Genomic DNA, 14,195 nt, shown 5'->3' with positions numbered 1-14,195 from the left:
TTCAACGTAACACTGATTTTGCTTATGTTCAGCTCTGCTTGAATTCAATATTCTTCCAAAAAATGGACCATAGAGAGATCCCATTCATGATTACCTTCTCCTGGCAGTTTCGGTTTTTGCCTGACACACCCTCCTATGTACTATGAAATGTCCAGGTGTTTCCATGGAGAGCAGGGAAACTATGATATACCTCATCAGGTATATTACTTTACCCTACCCTTACAGTAAGATCTCAGAAGCAGTAATTAAGATCAATAAGAACAAAATTTCTCCTAAAAATTTACCTAGGACATGCATTTACAATAGATTAGGGGACTGGTGTTAATGGCCTTAAAACTTACAAATAAACACATCCTCCATAATAGAAAAGATTACCTAATTTCTAAAATAAAAAAAAATTCTAGAATGGCTTCCAAGAGATTCATAACTATTGGGGAAATTCTCTCTGTAACTGACTTTATTTTCTTAAAAGTCTCTTTTGGTCTCAAGAGAAAATCCTTTCAAGAGAAATTTTCAGTAACTAGTTCTGAACCTGTTGAATAAGTGACAGAGAAGATAGCTAATAGCAAAACCAAGTGTCCATCTGTTTGAGAGAGAGATTTGTGAAAAGGTGAATATGTACAATTTCAGAGAAGAATTCATAATAAGAATTTACACAGCTTTTAAAAAAATCAGTTCTGTAACTGTAAATATCATATATTGGGGGACAAATGATATTACCCTTAATATTAAATAAAATATCTAGGACAATTAGAGTAACTATAGAATCTTTAATTAGTCCTGTGAAGCCTGAAATCTTAGTCTATTATCTGTTGTGACTTCAAAAGGAAGGTTTTATTACTTCCATTTCTATATCTGTAAGAAATAGAAATGAAGATGAACCAGAAAATGAACCAGAACATATACAACACAGATATACTTGTCTTCTGAGACTAGTAATAAATATTAATTATTCCTCTATTTTTCAAGATGGATCTTAAAGCAACACTAATTCCAGAGTTTACTGTACAGCTGAGTATTTTCTGTAAGTTAAATGCATGTAATAAACTTTCTTTAAAACATTAGCTACTGATATTTTATATAAACTGATCGCACTGGCATCTTAGGAGTATGAAAATAAACAAAATATCAACTTGTATATGCGATGTCCTTCCATGAATAATTTTTCTATATGAAGACTGAAGTTTTTTATACTTACACTTTAAGAAGAATCTTTTCTCCAGAGCTTAATATATCACTGAAACATACCCCGGGTGAAGTACACAGTGAGAAGGTGGACATTCCTCCCACCAGCTCATGATGTCTTCCTTTACTCTCACCGATGAGTTTTAATCTATTTATTTAATAATGTCACTTCTCACTCAATATGTAACTCCTTTTACTTCTATCTCTATGAATAATGTTGCAGTGCTCACCATTATATGAAAAACATTATTCTCTTAAATGGGGAGGACCATTTATATAAATATTTCTGGAATCTGCTCAGATGATTTAACCATAGGAGAACTATGAAACCCCACAGAGAGCTGAGGTGGTTTTTGAGGCGGTGCATTATGGTGTTGGGTCCATGGTTGTTAAGATACTGTAAGAATTCCAGAAACAAAGGGAGATGAGGAAAAAAGCCTTCAATTTATAGAGAACTATGAATGGAGATCTGAGAATGTCAGAAGCTAGATAAGCTTCTCATCTCAAAGCATAGTGGGCACATGTGAAACAGATATATAGAAATATTTTAATAAAAATCATGAAGAGAATCAAGAACATGAGTTGACTTACTAAACACAGTTTTTTTTTCTTGGACTGGATCCCCTCTTATTCTTTTCTGATATGTGCAGCAGATGATAGCCCAGGCTGTATGAGGCTGTGTCTGTGGACCTGCTCTCCTGAAGCCTGACATGTATTTTCCACCTGAAGTGATCCCCTGAGTATAAATTCCCATTCTACATCTGAACACAACGAGGATCATAAAACTAATTTACTTTGGACATCTCTTGGGGACTTCTTGGCTAAGAGTGATTACACTATTTAATATTTTGGAAATCAAAACAGGGAGTCCAGAAAAACCTCAAATAAAAACCTAGCCTGGTTAACAAAATTATATTAGATAACAAATACTAAGAATTTGTTTTCTGCAATTTTCATGTCTTGCTTGGTGTATGTAATCAGTCAATGTAGTCTTGATTTATAGAGAAATCATATCCCTGTATAGATGGAGTGCCCTAATACACATCATAGTCATCCAAGTAAGGAAGTAACTTTTCTCAACTGACTGATTATCTTATATGATATCTGTGATTGATTGAGATCCTGAACAATTATTCACTGGGTATTAAATTATTAAGATATCTTTTGATTTTTTTGTAAAGATATTGATGTTAGTTTAAAATCCATCTACTGTTTTGACATCTTAGATGAGTTCATTGGGTACATTGGCACATCACAAACTACCCATATTTAGGTGTCTGACTTGATAAGTTTTGATACCTGTACCCAGCCATGAGTAGATCATCATAGGATAAGTAATATATGCTCATCCCCAAAGTTCCCTTGTACCTTGACAATCACTCCTTTCCTTCTCTATTTACAACCACAAATCTGTGTGTGTTTGCTATTTGTATTTTCCAGAGTTTTAATTGAATATACTCCAGTTTATGTAATTTTTCTTGGTCTGATTTCTTTCCACATATTTAGTTACAAATGCATGACTTTGTTGAACCAATACTGCATTCTTTTTCATTGTTGAGCAGTATTGCATCCTATCTCAATGCCACATTGAGTGGCCAGTTCATTTGTTGCAGGAAATTTTGCTAGATAAATCTGGAATGTGCATTTATAGACAAATTTGTATGACTTAAATACTTTTAAATTCATTATGAGTTGGCTTATGATCCCGAATATGAGTCAACTTGGCAAATATTTTGTGTGTATTTTTTAAAAAAGTAGCATGCTGATATTTTTCATCTAAGCACACTATAGGTATTAATTATATCACATTGTTTCATATTGTTATTCAGGTCTAGCTCATTTCTGAATTTTTGTCTACTATCAATAACTGAGAAAGAGATATGAAGTCTGCTTATAATTTTTGTGTATTTCTTGATGCAGCTGTCTCAGTATTTTATTTATTTTTAAAATTCTCTTATTGAGGCTATACAGCAATAAAATCATTATATCTTCCTGATTAATTAACCCCTTCCTCATTACAAAATGCTCTTCTTTAATCTCTGGTGGTATTTTTGAATCATATTTTGCTTTTTATTAAAAGAGTTACTAATGTATAATAAGGATTGTAGTGCATTCCAGTGTTAAGGTGTATTTTTTAAAAAAGAGTTACTAATGTTTTCTTTTGGTTTGTATCAGCATTGTTTATATATTTCTATCCTTTCATTCAAAAATTTTAGGACTATTTTTAGAGCAATTTCAGGTTCTCAGAAAATGACTAGAAATTTCAAATTGTCATGCGTAGCACACAAAGAATTATTCAGTTTCTCCACTTTCAACATCCAAACCTCCAGGTGAAGTTTGAACATAGATGAACACACCTTAACACAAAATCACCTAAAGTCTATAGTTTAGATTACAGTTCACTTTGGGTGTTGTGCACTCCATGGGTTTGGACAAATAATCACATCTATCCACACTATTAGAGTATACTACCAAGTAGTTCTACTGCATTAGAAATTTGTCTGTGTTCTGCTCATTCCCTCTTTCCTCCTTCCCTAAAATCTCTGGAAGACACTTTAAATTGTCTCAATGTTTTGTCTTTTTCATAATTGCAGAAACTCAAACTCTACATAAGCTTTTCAGATTAGGGTTTTTTTAAATTAATATGCATTTTTGGTTCCTCTGTGCCTTCTAGTGGTGTTTTTTGTATTTATGACTGACTAATATTGCATTTTCTGTAATAGTTTATTATCTATTCATAAACTGAAGCCCATTGTAGTTCTTTCATTTTACAGAAATTGTGAAGAAAGCTCTTGTAAATATTCATGTGTCAGTGTTTTGATTTTGACTCTGCTAATAGTTACATAGTAGTGTCTTTTTGTTGTTTTATTTCCCAGTTCTCTATTGATCTGAAGTTGAACCTTTTTTTGTACACCTATTTACACTTTTTGCATGTTGTCATGTGACATTTCTGTTTATGTTTTGGGAATTCTTAAATTATTTCACTTTTTGTTGACTTTTAAATGTTCTTGGTGCATTATGGATGACAATCCTTTATTAGATATGTCTTTTACAAATACTCTCTGCTGGTTTGACTTGACTTCTCATTCTTTTTACATTGCCTCAAAAAGAAGAGTATATTAATTTTAATAGAACTCAGTTTGCAAAGTTTATATTTCACAATTGTGACTTTGACTCTAACAAGACATTTCTATACCTAATGTTATCTGGATTTATTCCTGTGTCATCATAAAGAATTTCAAGTTGTCATTTACCTCATGTCTCTTAAGTTTTGTGAGTTAAGGTGTATTGTCTGTGTGCATGCACATTGTGTCTATTTTGTACATGGTCTAGTTGTTCCAGCCCCATTTATAGGAAAGATTGAAATTTCTCCTTTTTCTCCTTTGCATTGTCTTTGCTCTTTTGTAAATGATCAGTTAATTACATTTGTGCATCTGTTTATGGTCTCTGTTCTGCTCCATTGACCTATGTGTCTGTTCTTTTTCCAAAGCCTCATCTTGATTACAGCACCATTACAGTTAGGTCTTGAAATCAGGTAGTGTCAGTCCTTTGACTTTTTTTTTGAAGCCTATTTGTGTCTTCATACTTAACCTATGCTTCTGTTAAATAGTTTACAGTTGGGCCTACATCCATGATGGTTATAAGGTTATGGTTTGCTATTGTTTTGTTGTCTTTTCCTGCTTTGTTATCAGAGTAAATTTGACATCATCAAATGAGTTATCTTGGAAGAGTGTGTGAAAAATTAGTATTGTTCTTCTTGTAATGTGTGATAGGAGTCTCTAGTGAAGCTCTCAGGTCCTGAAATTTTTCTTGTGGGTAGTTTTAAATATTCTAATACAGTATCTTTACTGCTTTTGTCCCTTCATCTTTATATTCTTTCTGTCTTTCTAGGTATTTTATATTCCACCTACATTTTATAAATTATTAGTATATAGTACTATGCCCAGATGGCTGGATTTCTTTCTTTTTTTTAAGAAAACAGTTAATAATATTTCTGTTATGATCTCAATATTTTCATAATACCTGCACTCGGGTTTTTCTTGTCTTTCTCCATGTAAAGGCAGCTCGCGGAACGAGGGAGCTTCCGGAATTTCCTCTCTGCCATGCTCACCTGGGAAGATCTCCAGATTATGGCACCAAAGCCATGAGTGGAGAAGAAAGCAACCATTTATCACACTTTGCCTTGGCCCCACCTAGAAAAGAGTCTGTGTTGAAATGTTGGAGCTGAGAAGGAGAAGAGGAGACACCCATTTCCAAGGCTAACCTTCCTGTGGTGGAAAGAAATTGAATAACACACAGCTGGGGAAATACTAGCCTCTATTAAAATATATATATAAAAAATATATATATTCCTATTTTTACTTAGATCTTGTCTATTTTCCTTAACAATTGTTTTTTAATTTGTTCTATGTCTTGTCATTTCCAGGGGCATTAAATGCTGTTTCCTGTGTGCATATCTAAAAATTGTGTCCAGTTTTATTGCTGTTTTTCTGGGGAAGTATTTTTCCAAGCTTTTCTTTCAGTCATTCTGAATGCCCTACATCTAGATGATTGCTTTTTGTTCCTCAGAGTAATCTAGATGTAGATAAATCACCATTTGTGTGGCCATTTTGTATTTTTCAAGTGTTTTCCATTATAAATGTTGTATTATGAACACTTACAAGGCTTTTATGTTAATCATTAAATCAAATAATTTGTTCTTTTTAGTGTTGGGACCTTTTACCTCCCTTGGAACCGAGGCCATTATTGGGTGTTGACTGAGGTGGCCTCATGGGTTAGCATTTCCGCATATGTGACCTGGCTGGATTGGGGTTGGCGGGTTTTTGACCTTAGTCCCGCCTAATGATTTAATCTGAAATCTGCCTAGGCTCCTTAGTGATAGTGACATAACTGGTCCTTATTGGTTCTCGCTACTGTCTCTTCTTACTCCTCCCTATCACTATATAACCTTGTCCCTGGCACAATAAAGTTGAGATTGTTGTACACCGACCAGGTGTGATTGTGGGGGCCAGGTTGGGTGGCAGGCTGGGTTGCGATACTTACCCTCTCACTCAGCCCGGGAGACACTATCTGGTCTAGTGTGCTTCACTACCTCTGTCGGAAGGCGGTTCCGAAAACTGGTGCCACCGAGATGACAGGCTGGTCTCCCAGGTACCCTAGTCGTGGGGAGCGACATTTAGAACTTGACAGCATTGGGTATCTGTGCCTGTGATCCTGGGACTGATATGATCCCCCATTTTTTCCAGTTGAATGCCATATAGTTAATACTTACTGTCCAGTTACGCTAATGAAGCTTTCGTCAAAGTCATTCTCTCCTCTGTTGCTACTGTTCTTCTTATCTCATTACAGTACAGTTAAGATATGTCTGGGAAACATGAATGGTGTGACTCTACTTTGTGTACAACCACAGATATGAAAAATTGTGCTTTATATATATAGTATGAACTCAAATGAATTCTCCTGTCATATATAACAAATTAAATTTTAAAAAACTACATTGAGATTTCATCTCACTCTAGTCAGAATGACAATTATCAAGAATACTAATAACAATAAATGTTGTCAAGGATGTGTGGGGAAAGGTACATTACTGGTGAGACTGCAAATTGGTACATCTACTATGGAAAGCAGAATGGAAACTCCTTAAAAAACTTGGTATGGATCCATCGTTTGACCCAGCTATCCCACAACTCAGCATATACTCAAAGGACTTAAAAGCAGCATACACTGATACAACCACATCAATGTTTATAGCAGCTCAATTTATAATAGCTAAGGTATGGAACTAACCTAGATGTCCTTTAACAGATGAATGGATAAAGAAAATGCGATATATATATATATATATATATATATATATATATATATCTATATATATATATAGATATAGATATATATATAGATATAGATATAGATATATATAGATATGTGTGTGTGTGTGTGTGTGTGTGTGTATACACATACATACATACAATGGAATATTACTCAGTCTTAGAGAAGAATGAAATGATGTCTTTTGTCATTAAATTGATGGAGCTGGAAAATATCATGCTAAGTGAAATAAGCCAATTGCAAAACCAAAGGTCCATTATTCATCTGATATGCAGATTCTAATACACAATAAGAGGTGGAGGAGAACAGAAATTCATTGGATTAGACAAAGGGGAATAAAGGGAAGGTAAGGGAGATGAAATAGGAAAGACAGTAGAATGAGTTGGAAGTAACTTTCCTATGTTTTTTCATAACATTCATATGTTCCTGTATGAACACATGACCAGTGTAACACCACATCATGTACAATCACCAGAATGGAATTCTGGTGTGGATGTTAATTCACAATGTGGGGTGAGGGGTGGGGAGTAGGGAAGAATAGAGTTACTTTAGATTATGGACAAGGGATTGAAGGGAGGGGAGGGGATATAATGGTAGGAAGGATTGTAGAATGAAATAGACATTATTACTTTATGTACATATATGACTGCCTGACCAATGTGATTCTGCAACATGTACATTCAGAAAAATGAGAAATTATAATCTATTTATGTATGATATATATCAAAGCACATAAATGTATTCTACTGTAATGTACAACTAATTAGAATAAATTTAAATTTTTTTTAAAAAATGAATGGTATCCTAATTAGAATGAGTTATGTTCCATGTATGCATAATACATTGAAATATACTCTGTTGTGATGTGTAACAAATGATCAAATGAATATGACAAAAATGAAAAAATGTCTGGGAAAAATATGAATGTTTATAATGTATGTGTCTCCCACCTATTTTCCTTGTCCTTTTCTGTATCTATTCCTCTTCTCCATACCTACTGGGATGCCATTTCCTTAGGGCTTTGATCTCAGCTGATTTTCAAAGAAGAAAAGACGTTGATAAAATCCCTCATGACTGAAAACAAATATGTTACCATTTCTATGTTTATATCCTTAACTAATGTATGCTCTAAAAAGAACTGTTTTATTACAATGGAATAACAACCGTAGAACTTCAGGTCATGTGGCAAACAATATTGCTGGAAGATTTTGATCATCAAGTGGGATACTTACGTGCAAATTCAGCATTATCACACATGTGTATATTTCCTGCAGTCTATGTACAAACTGTCATTGTGTTTTCTCCTCTGGCAGTGGAAAGACGTCTCCATTCTGGGAATGTTAAACAGAACTCTGCCCTTGGTTGTGCACAAGGGAGTTCTCCAAGTGCCATGGCTTCTCTCTTATTGTGTGATAGTGTGATAGTTGTGGAGAATTCAGAAAGTCTGCTATCACAGGTATTTGATTATTTATAAAGATGTTTGTCTTTTGTCTGGGAGGGTAGTGGTGGTGGTGCTGAGGTATTTGCATTTATGGATTAAAAAAAAGTATGTGCTTTCCTCTTATACTGCTTTCACTTCAGTTACTGATCTTGCTCATAAAATTATGTTTACTTTTTCTTTCTTTTTAAAATCTTTATTGATTCTTTTTAGTTATACATAGTATTAGGATTCACTTTGATATAACCATAAAAACATACAATATAATTTAGTCCCTCATATTCTTCCCCATAAAAAGGGGAAAATTATATTTTCTTTTTAAATTCAGAACTACTTCTTTTTTTATTGGTTCCTTTAGTTATGTATGACAGTAGAATCCATTTTGATAAAATCATACAAGCATAGAATATAACTTATTCTAACTCAGACCCCATTCTTTTGCAGGGGCATAATGTGGGATTCACTTAAGTGTTTTCCTATGTGTATGTAGGAAAATTATTCTAAAGCCTTTCTTATTCCTATCCCCTCCCTTACCTTTGCCCCTTTGTCTAATCTACTGAATTCCCCCTTTTTCCCCTTCCCCCTTTCCCCCTTTATTGTGGTTTAGCTCCCACATATCAGCAAGAACTTTTGATTTTTATGGATTGGCCTATTTCATTTAACATTTCGGTCTCCAGTTCCATCCATTTACTGACAAATGTCATAAATTTTCTTCTTTATGGCTAAGTAATATTCCATTCTGTATATGTCCATATTCCCTTTATCCATTCATCCATTGATGGGCATCTAGGTTGGTTTCATAGCTTAGCTATTATAAATTATGCTGCTATATATATTAGCTAATATATATATATATATATTAGCTATTATAAATTTTGCTTCTATATCAATGGCTGCATCACAATAGTGTGCTGATTTTAAATCCTTTGGGTATATATTAAGGAGTTGGAAAACTGGGACAAATGGGGCTTCCATTGCTAGTTTTTTGAGGAGTCTCTATACTGTTTTCCAAAGAGGTTTCACCAATTTGCAATCCTATCAACAACGTATGAGTGATCCCTTTTCCCCACATCCTTGTTAACATGTGTTGTTACTTATAATCTTGATATTTGTCATTCTGGCTGGAGTGAGAAAAAATCTCAATGTAGTTTTAATTTGCATTTCTCTAATTGCTAGAGATATAGAACATTTTTAATATATTTGTTGACAATTCATATTTCTTCATTTGAAAAGTGTCTGTTCAGTTATTTTTGCCCATTTATTGATTTTGGGGTTATTTGTGTTTTTGGTGTTAAGCTTTTTGAGTTATTTTTATATATTGAAAACTAATGTCCTATCTGAGGTACATGTGGCAAAGATTTTCTCCCATTCTGAAGGTTCTCTGTTCATACTCTTGAATGTTTTCTTTGCTGTAAGAAGCTTTATGGTTTGATGTCATCCAATTTATTGGTTTTTTAATTTTATTTCTTGTGCTTTAGGACTCTTGTTAAGGAAGTCTGTTTCTGAGACAATATAGTAAAGTGTCAGGCCTATATTTTCTTCTAGTGCATGCAGGATTTATGGTCTAATCCCTATGTATTTGGTCCAAAAAAGACACCAGTTAGTTCATAAATGAGTTCAGAAAGGTAGCAGCATGCAAAATTAACACTCATAAGTCAATTGTATTTCTATATATCAATGATGAACCAGCTGAAAGAGATGTTAGGAAAACCATCCATTCACAATAGTCTCAAAAAAAAAGTCAAATACTTAGAAATCAATTTAAAAAAAAGAGATGAAGAATCTCTAAAATATAAACTAAGAACACAAAAGAAAAAAAAATTGAGGAAGACCTTTGAAGTTGGAAGGACCTTCCATGTTTTTGGATTGGCAGAATCAATATTGTCATATACAGACATACAGAATATGGACATATACAGAATGTTTATTATTTTTACATGTATAAAAATATACAGATTCCATGATATTACCATCAAAATTCCAATGATGTTCTTCATAGAATAAAAAAAAAAGCTGTCATGAAGTTCATTTGGAAAAATAAGAGACACAGAATAGCTAAATAAATCTTTACTGAGAAAAATGGAGAAGGAGGCATCACAACACCAGACCTTAAACTGTACAACAGAGCTACAGTAACCAAACCACCATGGTATTGGCAACAAAATAGGTAAGAAGACCAATGGAACAGAATAGAAGACACAGAGACAAACCCACATAATAACAGTTACCATCCATCAAATGGTGCTGGGAAAACAGGAAATCCATATGTCACAGAATGAAAGTTAACCCCTATCTCTCAGCCTGCACAAAAATTAACTTTGAGGTGATCACAACTATTTCTTTATTTTCCATCAGTGAATCATCAGAAAGTAGTCTCTCAGGAATTTGCTGTTTCTTAGAAGTGCATTCTGAGATAACATGATCAACATTGAGACTGTCCAAAGATTTTAGTTTGTAGATTGGCTATTCATTGAAATGAAAGTAAAATACAATATTTGATTTTTGTGTTATTGAGATAATTTGTCTTACCTGATTGCATAAACAAGGTTATATTCCCCTGTTCTTTCTAGCCACAAGTTGCTGCCACTGATTTTTTTCTTCATATTTCAATGTCTCCTGGACCATTAAATTCTACTCATGTGGTTAAGATCGAAGGACACCCAGAAGAGGAGAAAATAATGTATCCTAAATATGTACCTACCTTCCCCTCCTCACCAGATTTCTATTATGCTTATAATAAGACTTGCCAAAAATACAAAACACAATTTTATGTAGTTTCTATATTTTTCTCATATAAAAATGTGATATAGACAGAGGAAATAAATGCATAGTTGAAAATAACTGTGCATTTTTACAGCAAGAGAAACATCAGAGAATTGTGGTTTATTAAGTAGAATTAGTAGCGCCTTGGTATTCAAATGTTACATAAGTTCCGTAGAAATCAACAACTTGTGTGATTTAATTTATAATAGATGATAACATATTATAGTCCAATTACCTTAAGCAAAAATTCAGTGTATATCTGGAATGTGTAATCTTAGGTTTAGAATAGGGACAAAGTTCTTTGAAATCAAAATCTTTGAGGTTAGAAAGATGGGAGTAACATTTGATACTAATAGACTTAAAGGCATTTTTTTCTCCAAGTGACATGACAAATTTACATGTTTATTAGGAACCATGTGACAACTTCTTGATAAAATGAACTTCTACATACCTTTTGAAGGTAAGCGAGTCATTGAGTTTAATCAACATTTATAGAAAAATCCAACCCATCCAATTATTTAGCTGATACTATGTTAAAATATTATTGAATATTTGGTTATTATAATCTGGCTTTGTGTTTCTTGCCTTACTCTCTATGGATCCAGGAAGTTCATCTTAAAAAGAGATCCTACATTTCCCCAGGTCTCTTCAGAGAGCCCTCATGGTTGTCTCCACTTCTTTGTTGTTTGGATTACAGATGGCTGGATTCAGCAGAGCTCAGGAGGCTGTCGGATACAGAAGTGAACTCCTTCACACTGATGCAGAAGGAGCATGGGACAGCAGACCCAAGCTGGCCAGTGTGAGGTGAGGCTGGAGTCCACCATTACTGCTGCTCTTTTTCCACTTGAACTTCCACCCACCTGTGAGCATTATTCTCACTTTCCAGGAAAACCTTTCTGAAAAAGATGAAGTTTGATGATACAACTGTCTCTGTCCATAGCCTGCTGCAGCTGGAACTTACTGTCCAGGGGAGGCTTGCAAGTCCCTTGAGTGGCAAAGGCAAGGAGGAATGTTCTGGCTCTTAGTGGCCCTGTCACATTCTAAAAGGAGCACTTATCATAGATTGAGCAAGAAAGGTGCATGAGTACAAGTGACAATTCTTCCCACACTTAAGTGTCTTGAGTTGTGCCTTAATTCCCCTGTTATATCCCACCTGTCTTTGTACAATTGCATTGTGTGAATAAGCCTTTTTGAACTATCCCTGCAGTTAGATGTTGTCTGCATTGTAGCTGTCTTCATACTCATGCAGAACAACAATGACCTAGTGATGGGGGAGGATGGCCCCTGTGCATAAACTCAGCTCTGGATCTCACTGTAATCAATTAATACAGACAACATGGGCAGACTACTACTGTGCGGCAGAAAATGATTCAGTGTGTGTGTGTGTGTGTGTGTGTTTGTGTGAGATGTATCAGAACACTCAGTAAGTACAATGACTAATTACACAGGAAAGAGAAATAAGATTGAAAGCTATCCACTTTATAAGGATTAAGGTTAAGAGAAGAATAAGCAGGACTAGGACTGAGAACCAACTTTGCTTACAAAAGTTGACTCGTCTTTCCTTCTTGATCTGTTAATAAGCAGTAAAGCTAGGTGATTTCATCTGGTCTCTGAGTTCCTTAGTAGACCCACAAATGGGCCTCTTGATAATGATTATTATTCTCATTTATGGATCTACATTTTTACCCACATTTGGAGATTTTATTAGTTATTTGCCAATTTGATTGTAATTTTGACAAACATAAATCTCAGAGCTTGTATAATAGCTAGCTGAAAATTAAAGAGAAAACATACAGAATGGGAAACATTATTTATAAACTATGCATCTGACAATGAGGATTCATATCTGTAATACATAAGGAACTCAAAAACTCAACAGAAAAAGAAATTAAACAAAACAAATAAGTTGACTTTGCAATAGGCAGTATATGCCAGCAACCTTGGGGTATGCCTGTAATCTCAGCAACTTAGAAGAAGAGTCAGGACAATGAGAATCCGAAGTTGAAGAACAGCCTGCACAACTTAGTGAGACTCTGTTACACACACACACACACACACACACATACACACACACACACAAAATGGGGACAGGTATTGTAGCTCTGTACTGTCTGCAGTAGAATGTTACTGGATTTAATCCCCAGCATCACACACACACACACACACACACACACACACACACACACACAAATTGGTTTTTAGACAAGTAGGAAATTGATCTGAATAGACATTTTCTAAAAAAAAGAAAAAGGAAAAGACATACAAATGGTCAAAAGGTATATGAAAAAAATATTCAACATCACTAATCAAAGAAAATGCAAATCAAACCACAATAAAATATTATCTTGCTTCAGTAAATAAGGCTATTATTAAAAAGACTAAAATTAACTAGTGCTGTTAATGTTGTACAAAAGAGAATCATTGCAAACTTTTGGTGGAGATGCGAATTATTACAACTATTTTAGAAAATAAGGTGAAAATTTCTGAAACAAAAGACTTAAAAATACAAGTGCCATATTTTTCAGTAATCCCACTCCTTGTTACATGTCCAAATAACATGAAATCTGTGTGTCGAAGAAAAAAAAAAAGACAAGTGTGTCGAAGAAACATATGCACACCCTTGTTCACGGAAGCACTATTACCTAGTGTTAGACCTTGTTTTATTAAATGTAACACCAAAAGTACATTTGACAATAAAAGTAAGTAGATTAGATGAACTTCAACAAAATACAAAGCTTCAAAATACATAATTTAGAAAACAAAGATAGCTCCCAGTTTGGGAGAAATTTTTCAAATTGTGCATTAGTAAAAAAATGTGACAAAACATATATCATTTATGAAAGTGGATTTATCATAATTGCAATGATGAGAAGATGATAACTAAATGAAACAGGCTCAGAAAATTTCTACAAAGAGGACTTTTCAGTTTGCAAGAAGTACTTAAAATGGTGATCAGCACATCAGGACTTAGGGAGAA

Source organism: Callospermophilus lateralis, chromosome 3, assembly GCF_048772815.1.
Source record: "Callospermophilus lateralis isolate mCalLat2 chromosome 3, mCalLat2.hap1, whole genome shotgun sequence".
Taxonomy (NCBI): domain Eukaryota; kingdom Metazoa; phylum Chordata; class Mammalia; order Rodentia; family Sciuridae; genus Callospermophilus; species Callospermophilus lateralis.
This window is presented reverse-complemented; position numbering follows the sequence as displayed.